Here is a 15,105-nt window from a genome sequence, read left to right as displayed (position 1 = left end):
TAGTCTCTCAAACTTTATTACTATTCATGTTTGTATGGTAATTATTTTCCATTCTCTTACTTTTCATCTATATCTTTTTTATTTAAAATGGGTTTCTTACCTATATCTGGGGTTTACATTTTTATATAGACTAATAATGCCTGCTATTTAATAGAGCATTTTAGTATTCCATTTTATCCCATCTATTGGTATATTATTGTATTCTTTTGATTCACTTTTTGAGTGGTTTCCTTAGGGTTTCTAGTGTGCATGTTTTATTAGAGTCTAATTTTAAATGATACTAGACTACTTGATGTATAATATAGTAGCCTTACACAGAAATACTTTGATTAACTCTGAACTTAGTCATATGTTATAACACTAATAATATTATGCTGATATTTTTCTCAATTATATTTTAAAAAATAGTTGAAAAGTGAAAAATTTTAACACATTTATCTGACACTTATTTTTCAATTTATTGAGATGAGTGTCTTGCCATTACTTTATGATACTTCTGCTTGAGCCTCCCAAGTGATGAAAATAGAGGCATTGGCCACCACACCCAGTTTTGTCTTTGTTATTGAAGGATAGTTTCACTGGAATGAAATTATTGGTTGGCAGTTCGGTATTTGGTTTGTTTGGTTTTTCCTCGATATTTAAAAATGTGTTCCATTGTCTTCTGTCTTGCATGGAGATGTCCATTGACTTTCTTGTCTCTCTTACCTGTACACATTGCCTGACTACCCACCACTGCCTGCTATTCAGATTTTTCCTACTTAGTGTTTTTTAATAACTTGATTGTGTCATGCCATTATGTAGTATTCTGTGGGTGTTCATTAAGCATGAAGTCTGCTGAACTTCATGTATCTGTTGCTTTTTAATCAAAATTGGATATTTTTCAGCTATAAATTTAAAAATTTTTTCTGGTCTTCTCCATTTTATGAAACTGAAATGGTACATTTTCCCTACCTGATATTATCACATGAGTAACTGAAATTTTTATTTTTTTCTTTCTATTCTCTTTGTATTTCCATTTGAATCATGTGAAAACCTGTATATTCAAAAGTGCTGTTTTCTTTCATATTTATTAATCTACTATTTATTGCATCCAGTAATAATTTCATTTAAATTTTGGGGGGTTTATTCATGGGTATAAATTATATTAGATTCTTTAAAATTTATTTTGTGTATCTTACCTCATGATGTTCATATTTTCTTTTAAGTCCCGTAATGAATTTAATATAACTATCTTAAAGTTCTTGTCTACTAGCTTTATCATCTCTCTTTTTTGAGCTCAGACATGTTTTTTCAAGTTATGAATGTATTTTACTATTTCTCCATGTGTCTAGTAGCATTTTATTAGAAGGTAAGCTTTGCGATTAGTATGATATATTTGAGTACTAGATTCTGTTGTCTTGAATACTTGAAATTTCTTCTCTAATGCACTAAAATTACTTGAAAATCAGCTTAATTCTGTTGAAGCTTGTTTTGAAGCCCTGTTAGGGACAGGTATAGCATTGACCTTGATTTACAGATGGTTTCATCTGAATACTAAGACATAACTGCATGTTCCAGTTTTTCACTCCATTTCTGTTTTAAAGATGAAAATCTCTCAGCCCTGTGAACTGTAGGAATTGTACAGCACACAAATCCCTTCCATTGTTTTTCCAATCTCATGGAATTTTATCTTCTACATGTACAATTCCACAACACAAAGGTGACCTCCATACCTATGTGCAGAAGTCTTTTCATGTATATCCTTCTCCTCTCTGGGATTTACACTGAAAATTCCAGTCACGTCAACTCCTACAGACTCTGATCTTTGTTTTCCCCACTCAGTGAGACCATGCTTTTCTCAAATTTCTCCTGCCTGGATGGCTGCCCAGAAAATGCCTCCTGGCAGAAAGCCAGGACAATGGTAGGGCTCATGTTCTTTGTTTCTCTTCTTTCAAGGATATCAGTTTTATACTGACTTTTGTACAATGTCTAGAAATATTTTCTAGATGTTTATAGCAGGTCATCAAATATGGTGCCAGTTACTTCATGGTTTGGATGAAACAGCCCCTTTAAAAAGACAAAATGAAAAGGGTTTCACATGGCAGGATAGCAGGGATAATCAAGTTATAATTGCTCATGCCTTGTTCAATTGCATCACAGAATTAAAGTATGTTTATCCTACAATTTGGTGTAACTACAAACATAAACATAGTCACCCCTCTTTTTTCAATTTTTTCATTGGAAATTTCCCAAAATGTAGATAAAGGAACCAAGTATAGACATTTTAATGAAAGTCAAAGACATTTCTATTTAAATTTTGCATTTAGAGAATTTTTTTACTTTGTTAAGCAATTCTATTCTGTCATAAAGTAAAACTCCCACTAAGGAAAAATTTTATTGTTCTATTTTGTAATGACTAGGGGATCATCTAATCACTACTAGACAATTAAAAAGAACGACTTTTCTGCTCTGTCTTTGCCTTCCATTTGATTAATTTTTAATGAGTATTTTGAGGTACAACTCAAGCCCATTTCTCCAAGGAGTCTTACCCAACTACTTCATCCCTAGTGTAGTTATGATAAAGCTAAACAGCTTCCAAAAAAGAGGCTTTAAAATACAGAGCCTTTAAGCATATGGAAATTTCTCTTTCAGAGAGTAGTTCCAAGGTAAGCAATACATGGTAAGCAGAGCTGTTCCTTAATTTTTCTCAAATCATTTTGTCATAATCCATTGAGATGTCTTCTTTCCATGGTCACAGCTGTATTTCTGTCACTAGCTGTCAGAATGGCCAGTTGTAAGAGAGAAAATACAGTGGAGAAGACATATCTACATGGACTAAGCCACAAACTCACACATTATTGGTGAGTACTCAATCACAGGACCATCCTTAAAAAAGGGAGGCTAGATCACGCAATATAGCAGATAGCCATGGTATGGCTGTATTGAGATATGAGAAGAATGGAGTTTTGTGGACAGTTAGTATACTCCTTATTTAAATCTCCCTTTTCAGAGACCTCAATAGTGTTCAGATCTAGCACAGCAATCAGCTCTGTTACTCAGACAAGTTAAAGTCCTGGGATTCTCAAAGGGTATAGGTTCATTTCATAAATTTTTGTGCAAACAAATTATTTATCTTTGTCTAAATAAATTATTATTTGTCCAGATAGAGTCTTGTTTGATGGTTTTCATGACTCTTTTATTTGGTCATTTTCATTGGGTTTTGCAAGTAAGACTTTCTCCATCCAGTCCAATTTCTGTTTAGTGCTCATTTCAGATAGGCAATAGAAATATGCAATGTAATTCACTCACCATTACTGTAAGTTCAGGCCCCCCACAAGCCAGGTTCAAATCTTGGTTTTATCATTTCCAAACTTTGTGTCTGTGATGAATTAGTTTCTCTGAGCCTGGGTGTTTTATAAGTGCAACAATATCTACTTTTCAGATTATGGCAAATATTAAATAAGGTAACATTTGTAAATACCTACTAGAGTGTCTAAGTACACAGTTGGAGCCCCAAAAAACTAAATAAATTCACACACACATGCATGCAAACACACACACACACACACACACACACACACACACACATACATACACACTTACTCTCACTCTTCTCCTTCTCATTCTTCTCCTTTCTATGGAATGTTTGAAAGTCAACAATGGATTCTTCATATTTTATTCTGTTCCACCACAACTGGAGAAGAAGCTCATTCCTCTAAGGACATGATAGTGCATGACCAACATTCCACACACAATAAGCATTAACTGAACCCAGCAAATTCCAGGCAGCATGACAGTCAGAAGAACAGATCCATTTTTCTTTTTAATGAAATAATCTTTTTAGGCATCCACAAACTGAGATGTAGCGGTAAGAGCACTGTCTGAGAATCTCCGCATTAATCCAAATTCTCCCCCAGCTATTTACATAGCCTTGAACAAGTCCTTTACTCAGCCTGGGTCTGAAAAGAATAATAACTTATGAAAAGTTACAGTACCTAACAATACACATTTATTTTATATTTAGTTTTACAATCAAAGCTAAAACAAAAAACGCTTAACTAATGTTATCTAGGTTTCTGAGCAACGAAGCAGTTTTGATCTAAACCTATTTTATACAAAAGTCTTGCTCCCAAATGGGAGATCATACTAGCTTATCTTTCAGGTTGGACAAATCTCTCAAATTCAATGACTATGAATTTGGGTCAAGGAAAGATCAAAACAGAAAACAGTTGCCTGAAAGACACTACATTGAAAGCTATTTTCTGAAGAAGGCAAATACATTTGCAGCTCAACTGTGCTACTTAGGATGTTGAGATATATGAAGTCTAAAATATCATACTCAGAAAACAGTTCTCTTTCTCTTACATTTGCAGGTCAAGACACTTGAAAGCAAGGAACAATTCCATGGAAGGGCTACAGTTTTGGAATTCCCCTAACCAAACTTCCCATTAATTGTGTCTCCACATTCTAGTGTGGAACCTCTTATACTTACTCATTAATGCATCATCTGTCTCCTGTTAGACTAATTTCTCACTGGAGAAAGGTCAGTTTGCTCCAAGGTCAATGTGGCTGATTTTCTTGCTGATTTTTGTTTCTAAACATTCTCCGCCACTATGGTCCACTCTTCAGAGATATCACTGGATATCTGACACCATCACTGATTTCTAAGTTACAGCCTTTAGTTTTATTTGAATGTGCACTTTAGTAAATATCTAACCTTAGAGATGTACAGTAAGACTCAAGAGTGCTATCTAAAGCTAAAATCTACTTATTTCACAAATAACGAACTGAGTCTGCACCTGTGTTCAGATACAACAGTCTATTGTACTATTGTTTATTTCGCACTGTTATTACCATATACCAGAAAGTGTGCTATATGCTTTATATTCTTATCCTATTAAGCCTTGTAAAAACTCCATGCAATTGGCTTTACCTGATCTTTGAAGTAGTTTGCCTCTTTTTTTCTACATTATGGGTCTGCCTGCCATCTTTAAACACTTATTTCTAAACTTCTAAGGTTTTGCCCTTCATTTGACTTATAAAATATTTTATTCATTAAATTGTTGTAAATTCAGCTGGTATAAACCAAATTAGTTTAAATACCATAGGAGCAGCCTAAAGAAATCAACATAAAACAAGCAACAAACTGAAGTTACCATCCTGTCAGAATCCAAATAAATAAATTAAATTAAATTAAGATGGATCTAGCATGGAGCATTGGCTCTAAAGCAGTTCATTTGTTCATTTAATCATGTAATTTATCTAATCCATCCCCAGAGACATGAGGACAGATGAGGCATGTATTGGGATGAATGTCCAAGGGAATATGTTTCCCATAAGATCTGTCATGAAGGAGTCAGAGTGAGATTTTTAAAATATCTCAAAATTAATATGCATCTTCCTTCATACCTCCCAGACTGAAAATGTGCTCCTCTTAACATCCCAATAGAGAAGCTTTAAAGAGAGCAATGGGATGTAGCTCAGTGGTAGAGTAAGTTCTTAGCATGCATGGGTTCAGTCCCCAAAACACACACACACACACACACACACACACACTGAAAGAGAGAGAGAGAAAGAGAGAGAGAGAGAGAGAGACCTAAGAAAAAGAAAAGGAGGAGCTACAGCCACCATTTAGTGGCTCAGAGAACCACCAGCTCAAAGCCGAGTCCCAGGAGGGTGCATGCTATGGTCATAGAGCATTGAGCATAGACAGGAAACAACTCTGCTACTCCATAGAACAGCAAGGCTTAGCATTTGAGCGTAGGCACCAATGTTGAGTGCTATCGTGAACTTCCCTGGTAAGAAAAGTTACACATTTCTTTCTCACTTGTGAAATATATTCTTAACAAAAGAGAAGGGGTCAAGTTAAAGATTGTAACAGATATCCTAATATCTTAGAGAATAAAAAAAAGTTATGCCAGTTTATCAGCAAAAAGAAATCTTCATTCTAAAAGGTTAAATAAACTTCTTACATGAAGCTTAAAATAGAAATCACTGAGTGACTAAGTGGATGACATTATTAACCATTCTCTCTCATAAATGTAGCAACAAAAGCATGTAGGGCTCTTTCTTTTATTATCCTGTACTATCACTTGGATCTAGAATGTCTGGAAAGACTCATGCATTAAAGGCTTGGTCCTCATCACACCTGGTATTGGGAGATGGTAGAAACTTTAAGTGGTGGAGCTTGGTGGGAGGTCTTCCAGTTACAGAGAGCATGTCCTCAGAGGACTCGCAGGACTCCAGTCCCTTCCACTTCATCTTTTTTCATGTCTTGGCCATGAGGTGAGTGGGTTTGCTCTACTGTGTATTCCCCACCAAGATGTACTGCCTTACCACAGACCCCAAACAGTGGGGCCAATTGGTCATCGACTAGAACCTCTGAAACTGGAGCCAAAATAAACCTTTTCTTTTTACAAATTGATTATCTCAGCTATTTGTCACAGTAACAGAAAGCTAAAGGCCTATTACCAAACTAAAAGTTTGTAGGCTGTTAAAACAATGTAGCCTTAGCCTGTAGGTTCCAGTTTTATCCAGAGGGAAGCTAGTATTTCTGGATGAATCATATTTTTCAATTTTACATAAATATCAGATCCCTCCTTGGATGTTTTTGATGAAAAGCTGAGCTGCTGACAGTTCAAGATTACTTTCCTGTGGAAGGTAGGAATGTTGATAACCATGTGAGAGCACAGGTTTTTAAGGGGATGCCATCTGATAATAAGACATCTTAGGAAAGCAGTGGCAGCTAACCAGACTCTCAACCCAACAAACAGCCATCCCCTCTCTCTCGAGACTTGCTCTTAGAAAAGGAACAAGGAGACCATGGCCTGTGGTGGAAGGTCTGAAGACAGTATGTGTTGTTTTGACATCAGAAGTGAGGGCCTTGAATTGCTGAACTGCAAGTTCCTCTCCCCCTCTACTCTTGTGGATAAGGTCCCCTCCCCAAACAACTGACCCCACAGTGGGGAGCAGGCACAGTTCCTCCTTATTCCCAAGTTGTAGGTTTCAGTTCTCTGCCAGCCCATGGAACTATTCAAACAAGTCAACCACATTCTCCTTCAGGAACCAAAGACCACTCTACCTCTTGTTACTACAAAGTCAGCCTCCCAAGGCCCCTGTTTCTTCACTCTGTTCCTAGGTACAGCCTCAGTGTGGTCCTCATGGAAGTTCAACTCTTGGCCCAAGAGTTGATGTTTAGTCAAGCATCTAAAAACATTCTGTTCACCTTTTTTGGCTGCCCCAAAGCATCCTCAAACCAGAAATGATACCCAAGGGGCTATTTGACCTCGTTCTTCTCTGACTCCCATTGCAAGTAAAGAACCTAGAGGAAGGATAAACATAACGCCTCTCCCCATGTTTGTCATTTTCCAATTCTTATTTTTCCTCTTTCCCTCCATTTTTCTTTTCTTTTTATCCTCCCCTTTTAGGCAGCAGTACTGGAGTTTTAACCAAAGATTCTCCAAATCTTTCTTTGTGATGGAGAAGTTATCGCTTCATGGGCCAGAGTAGAAAGACAGCTCTGAGTCCTTATCACACTGGAAGTCCTCGATCTCCTCCTCATGGCCATGGTCACTGAGGCCAGCGAAGGACTGAAGCCCCTGCCATCTGACACTGCCTTGGTTGGTCTAACTTCATGGAAGCCAACCCGGACCCAGCATTGTCACCACATAAAGGTTCTGGAACTGTCACTTCTGACTCATAGACAATCCTCCCTCTAATTTTTGTACTTTGTCTTTGTGCTACTCTATGTGACTGATATTTTTCATTAGTAAAAGTTCTATCTTTTGTTCTAGTTTTACCCATTCTATTGACAAAAAACTCTTCTCCACCTATGCATTTGCAAAACATGGTGATCTGACCACCTGAATCAGAACCAGCTGGAATCCTTAGAAAATACCAATTCCTGGGCCACATTGGACAGAATCTCTGAAAGTGGGTCCTCTAAGTTGGCATCCCTAGCATGCTCCCTTGGTGGACTCTGGCCCTTTACTTGATGACATTTATTTATATGCAGGCAGCTACATCAGTGACTGCATATCATCCTTACATTCAACCCTAACATACCTTAAGGTAAGACCCAACCACAGACCCCGCTGGGTTAGGAACCAGAGGACAACAGCTATGTGCTCTAATTGCTGTCCCTGCTTTAATGGGGGCACTTTGTCTTTGTGCACTGCTATGAGAGTCTATTGTCTTGTACACTCCCACCTGACATATAGCAGGAGAGACTAAAAATAGACTCCACCTGCACAGAACATCCATCCCCAGATGGGGCTGCTTCCTTTTTACTGATGTTGTCATCCAGTTACATTGCTCTGGAAACATTTTATCTCAGTCGCTCCTGCTGAGAAGTGACACATGAGTTCAGACAGCAGTGTGACCTCCTTTTTTGTTTAAAAGCCTTGCATGGCAAAAATTCAATCATAACCATCACTCTACCTGTTGACACTATATGTAAATTAACTAAGGAGTTTACCAAATTCTGAATGTATGTTGGCATATTTGGCTCTCTATTTTCTTAGAGAAAACACTTTGCCAATATTCAGAGTTTGTTTGACAATTTTTGTTCTTACAAATAATCTGAACTGGACAGAACAAGCTATGAAGATCTATGGTCTTCATAGATACCCAATTTAGAGGTTTTTAGGAAATAATGTAAATCACTGGATTTAAACCTAATGTGCACATAAGAGACATTAGGGAACTGGTGCATCACGGTGTCTAAGAGTGTTTTGAATCCCTGTTCTGTTAGTATTTTAGTCAAAGTTTTCCATATAACCAGAACCAATAGGATAGACACACACATATGCATGCACACTGCATGTGCACATACACACACACACACACACACACATAGAGCACACACACACCAGAGGGAGGGGGATTGCTTTATTATGAGGCAGTGACTCACGTGACGTGGAGACTAAGAAGTTTCATGATCTGCCATCTGTAAACTGAAGGCCCAGGGCAGCTGGTGGTATAGTTTTGTTGAAGTCTGAAATCTGAGAACAGGGAAGCTGTTGGTGTTAATCCCAAATCAAAGGCAAGAAAGGTGAGATGAGATGTCCCCAGATCAAGCAGTGAAACATTGAAAATAATGTCCTCCTTCCTTGGCATTTTGTTCTATTCAGCCCTTCTTGGATAGGACAATGCTCACCCACAATAGGGAAGAAGAACTACTTTCCTTGGGTGCATTAATTTAGATGCTAATCTCCTCTGTAAACACCCTCACAGACATGCCAAGAAATAATGGGCACCATGACCCAAACAAGTTAGCACTTGAAGTTAACTTCACATGGAGTTATTATCATGTAATCTTACTCACATTACTTTAAGTTCCTTGTGTTTTGATTTCTTCATTTATCCAGTGGGCTTAATTATAGGATGAACCCAAAGTATTGTTCTATGGAATAAATTTGTTAATATACATAAAGCTTTGGGTAAGTGATTGTCAAATAACATACAATCAATATGTGTTATTTTTCAATAAAAATGGCTGAATTGCACTTTCAAAGACTTGACAAAATTCACCCAGAGTAAATCCGGGGAATCTACATTTTAAACAACTTATTTCTGATCACTTGATGCTGGTAGCTTGTGGGCTACCATTTAAGAAACAGTGATGGAAATGAGTGACCTTCACAAGAACAGGAGAGCAAGTCTAGGACCAACCATTGGGGTTTAGAAGGAAAGGACTGTATGCTATTTCTGTTTGTCTTCTTTATCTAAAAATAAGAAATCTGTCTTAATAATGTTTTAAATACTAGTTGATACTGGGGATATCACTTGTCTTTGTATGGTTTGGATACCATGAAGGAGACACAAAGAATTTCTTATCATGGAGGGTGGAAGTCATAAGAGATAGGGGCTGATGGTGGTTCCCTCAATGACAGTTTGCTTTCAGTGCTTTGTGAGAAAGGGTATTTTATATCCACTCCAAAGGAAATTGTTTTATAGATTATGTTTACCTAATTAAAATAAATTAGATGTATCTTTACAAAATAAACAGCTGACTTTAAAAGATTTTTGCTAAGAAATTATACTAATAATTTAAGTGCAGAAAATGGCAGACTTGCTGTTTGCATTGGTTTTCACATGATCCCTTAGCCAATCACATCACCAATGAAAGCAATCTCCATATACTCAATCTGAAAAAAGAGGCCCAAAAGGGTGCATTTACCAAGAACACTATTTAAAATATTAATTTCTTCTGTTTCAATTAATGGCTATTTCATTCCAAATATATACCATGCCTTAATGTAGAAATAAATATTACCAGAGCAATTTAAAAGTTTGGAGAGCATTAGAGTGAATTTTAAAATTTGATATTCTCTCTGTCAAACAGTAAGTTCACACATACAGAGATCAATAACAAAAGCAAGTTGTCTTTTTAAGTTATGGAAAAATGATCATCTTATTAGAAGTAAAATAGAGGAACACAGTATGAAATCTAAAAGGTCTCATGTATTTTTAGATTAAGTTGCTTACTTGGAGCATAAAATAAAATTAAACCAAATTACTCAGTGTGAGTCCAGCTACAATTGACTTCTCCTTTCCATTTGTCCTTTGCTTTTATAAAGAAACTAATTGATAAGAGCTCTGAGTGTATTTTCTGTAGGCACAAGTTGACTTCCCCTTAGCCTTGGGAGATTGACCAACAACAACAACAAAACATGTAATATGGAAGAGTTAAATAGAAAGCAGATAAAAATTGGTGTAATCAATGCCTTGCTCTAAACTCAAAAGAATTTTTGCAAACCAAATTGTTTTGAAAGGCATTTGCTGTATGGTGTATATCTTCATGTAATTTTATCAGGGAGTCCTCCTTTCAGTTTGTACCTATTACAAGCTATCATCTAATGAACACCAGACTCCAGTTTAATCCTGTGTTGGAGGAGGGTGAGACAGAATAACCTTTAGATGTTTTATAGTAGAGAAAGTATCATGTGCCACATTGCTCAGACTTTTAGGAAGCAGATAGCTTAGCTTGGACTTGAGCTTTGGTATTTGTATTTGATGACATTTACTAAAGCATGCACTGTATCCCTGAACTTTTAAATGGTTTATCTGTCTTCTGTTCTGAAATACTGCACTAGCTATAATATCCTGCCTATCAAAATCAAATATTGGTGCATAGTTATAATTGCAGGCACAAGCCTAAGGCAGCAGAGCTTGAAATTAAGTTGAATCATATGAATTTCCATTTTGGAAAACTAGAAATTGTTATTTTTTAAAAAATCAACTCTCCAGCCAAGCAATACTGAATTCAGTTTGGACCTGCTGATTCTGGTGAGTGGCCCTACTCCAGTCCAGGGTAACCGAACTCCAAAGCCAATTCCTTACTCTGAATGCTACACCTACATTTATACCACTAAAACAAGGGGCTAAAATTCTCATGTGCTAAACCTAGTTACATAAGAAACCTCTGTAAATACCACCTTTTAAACATGGAATGCATTCCATGTTAAAAAAAATCTATGCCTATCAAGATTCAGAAATTTATGAGTTTCATTTAGAGAAATGAAATTGATATATGAATATACAGACCACAAGCAAATGAGTTTTTCCTTCAAGATTATCTCTGTGAGAGGCCAATAGGAGAAGGGGACCAAGAACTAGAGAAAAGGTTAGTTCGAGAAGAATTAATGTAGAATGTAACATATGTACAGGAAAGTAATGCTAATAAACTCCCTATAGCTATCTTTATCTCAACTAGCAAAAACCTTTGGTCCTTCCTATTATTGCTTATACTCTCTCTTCAGCAAAATTAGAGATAAGGGCAAAATAGTTTCTGCTGGGTAGCAAGGTGGTGGGGGAAGAGGGAGGGATCAGGGGGAAAGGGAGGGGGCAAGGGGAAGGGTGTAGAAATGACCCAAACATTGTATGCACATATGAATAAAAGAAATAATAAAAAAAGAAAGGCAATAAAAAACAACAACAACAAAAAGATTATCTCTGTGAGAACTTAAACATTCATTCCCCAGATGAAGTTATTGTCTGAAATATAGTTGGTACCACTGTTGGCATTACAGAGAGGTTTGACAAAAAGAATCTTCATTATCTTACACCTCATAGCTCTATTTACCTGGAGGCAGTCAAATGAGACGCCAACACCAGCTACATCTACCACTCAATACAACTTAGAATGATGGAAAACTAAGAAGTTTGACCACTCTGTCAATTTAAAGGAAAAATTCCTGGAGCTAAAAACTCAGGGCTGAATCCCAGGAGTGTTTGCCAATTAATTTAGTAGGACAATTATGACAGCAAGTATTCACCAACAAGTGGGAAGAGGAGTGGGATAAACAGGAAAAAATCACTACTAATGTGATTGGATGGGAGTATTTGGTGTCTATCCCATACTATTGTCTAAGAAATACTTAAATATCATTATATGATTTTATGGAAATTCTCTAAAGTTTGAACAAGAAAGAGTGAACTTGAGAGGGCCTTTGAATCTGTTAGACCAGTGCCCTCTGAGACTTCTACGTTCTGAGGGGTTTTTCCTACCTGGCGTACCTCAAGAGATGGCTTTCCACAAGGACCCACTGAGCACAGTTCTGTGTAGTCTGCAGCTTTCCTGCTAACAGAAGAAGGGGAGTCCTTTATTTCCTTCGCATTCTGGAAGTCACAGCTCTCAGTTTATCTTGGTCAGCAGCGTTGTATGCCTGGTTTGGGACCCAGAGCACAAGTCACAGCTCCTCATCAACAGCAGCTCTCCTCAGGGCTTCTTTGATAATTCCCATGAAGTTAGCATTTGACCCAAGGGTACAGTGTCATAGACAGGAGTCCCCTCTTTGTTTGGAGTGTTTCTTATCTACACCCATCTATTTTAGCCAATCTCCATACAGATAATATCATGGTTCTATTTTATAGAAACCTTCAAATTAAGACCAATCAAATTAGGCTTTAATGTCAGTTTTTATTGAGCTGGAGCAGGAAGGCCCATAGAAATTTTCTGATAAAATCTTGTTCCTGTAGGTCGTCTTGCATTCCTGATCTGTTAGACTAGCAGTTATGATCTGGTCTGTCTCCACACTGCAGGGTGTTATGGTTATTGGAAACAATAAAAATAGAATGAGAGATGGCAGGCCAGAAAATGTGCCCAGATTATCACCTCTTATAGTTGTATAACAACCAACATTGTGTAAAGAGGGATGTGTCTTGTATGGAGATGGTATCTGTTGTGTATGTTAAATGAGAAAAAGGTTAAGGACCATTGACAACAAAACCACTAAATTTAGAGGAAATGAAATGGTATAAAGATAACTGAGAGAGGAGACAAATACAGGCAAGATATTTATAAGAAGTCAAGAGCTGGCAGTCCAGGATCACAGTAGAGCCACTCTCTAGTATTGACAGACCCAACATGTATTCAGGATTGCTTGACTCCAGTGTCAATTTTCAACTCATGCTGGCCAACAGAAATGGTAATTTCTCATGGTTCAACTTAATCTCTGCTGCCTGAGTTTGTCTACCATGACCTCTCAGCACTCTATTTTCCCATCTAACACTAACCCTCTCCAAGAACTGCCAGTTATTGAGTGGTCTCTTGCTGGATCTCGTGTTTTGTGTTGTTTTTGACCTCTTTTCCTTTCCCTGCATCAAAATCCACTGTTCTCCAGGTGGGGATCGCAGATAGAAGTTTCTACAGCTTCATGTATTACTCAGCTTCTATCAGATCACAGTGGAACCCAAAGGGACCCATAATATGAGAACTTTTAATCTTTTGATTGTATCTGGGGTGATACAGATCCTTTTCTTGGACCCAGATTCTATTCCCAGTCAAATGCTTGCCTGCTTTATCTAGACATACCAACAGCCTTTTCAGAAGCTCTTCTGTGATGATTAGGAAATAGAAAAAATATCACATGGTTCTCCAGCCATGTGTTTTTCTGACTCTTTTTGCAATGACTGTAAATAATGTGCCTTAAGAGTCATTTCGAGATCAAAGTTTACCTTTGAGATCAGAGTTTACCTTTGAGATCATTTTTCTTATCTATCAGGTCTGGGGCCACTCTTTGGCACAAGATATATGCTGTTATGATATTGCAATCTACAGGGATAAAAATAACTCATGATGTCAAACCCTCAGCCCAGGAGTGCTGCCCTCACCAGATCATCCATGAGCAGGAGAGGCAGAGTGGGCCAAGCCCAGAACTCCGCAGAGACAAAAATAGAGCGCTAATGGCCTGCAGTGACATGGAAGAGAGTGGGAAGTGGACAGATATATTTATAAAGAAAAATGGCTGAGAGCATCTGCTAAATCCCCATTCTTTTTTTTTACCCCCAGGTCTATTTCTGGCTTCTCCTTCCACAGTACAGCAGCTCCTCCAAATGACAGCCTTCCCCCTGCCTGCCCTGACCTCCAACCGAGCTCTGAAAGAGGCCAGCTGTGAATGATGGTGGTGTGTCTGGAGTTCTAATTGAAAAACAGTCCCCTCAAATGGAAAGGCACACAGAGGGAGTGATCTCATCTTACTGTTTTTCCCCTCTTGATTTTGTTTCTCCATTGCAGAACTCAGTAAAGCATCGCCCCCAAGTGGTTCTATCCCAGAACTGCAGGAGGCTGCAGGCTGCCAGGTAATAAAGCAGATGTCAAGGAGGCAAAATTCCAAACTTTTATCTAACAGGTTAGGACCCCTCTGGATAAGGTAGCCCAGGCTAGCTTCTCCTGTGTTCTGTAGACCAACAGTCGACATTTTGAAATCTAAAAGTCTTTGGGTGAGCTCACCTGAACATCAGTTTATAATAGATATCTAAGTGAAAAATTAAATGAAAATTGCATTATCTTCCACTCAGATAAGACTCTTATAAAGCAAAGTTTATTTGGAAAAATATATTAATGTGATTATTTTTTGCTCATAGTTTGTGACAGTACTTACAAATGCTTGTTAATTGCTATGATAAATCACTCTAAAGACCTTAGAGTAAATTCATCAATCAAAATTCAAGCATTCTTCTTTTTAAAAAATTTACTGTATATAAATCTGGACTCACAGAAGCAAAAGATTTGATTGTGGTACTGCTTACTGTAGCGGAGAAGACAAAGGTGCTCAAGATTCTTTGTGCACTTTTTATTCCATATCCTTGATGCAGCCACAAAAATAGTCTTGCTTCTTCTTT

The sequence above is a fragment of the Castor canadensis genome, chromosome 15, assembly GCF_047511655.1.
Source record: "Castor canadensis chromosome 15, mCasCan1.hap1v2, whole genome shotgun sequence".
NCBI lineage: Eukaryota > Metazoa > Chordata > Mammalia > Rodentia > Castoridae > Castor > Castor canadensis.
Note: the sequence above shows the minus strand (reverse complement) of the source record.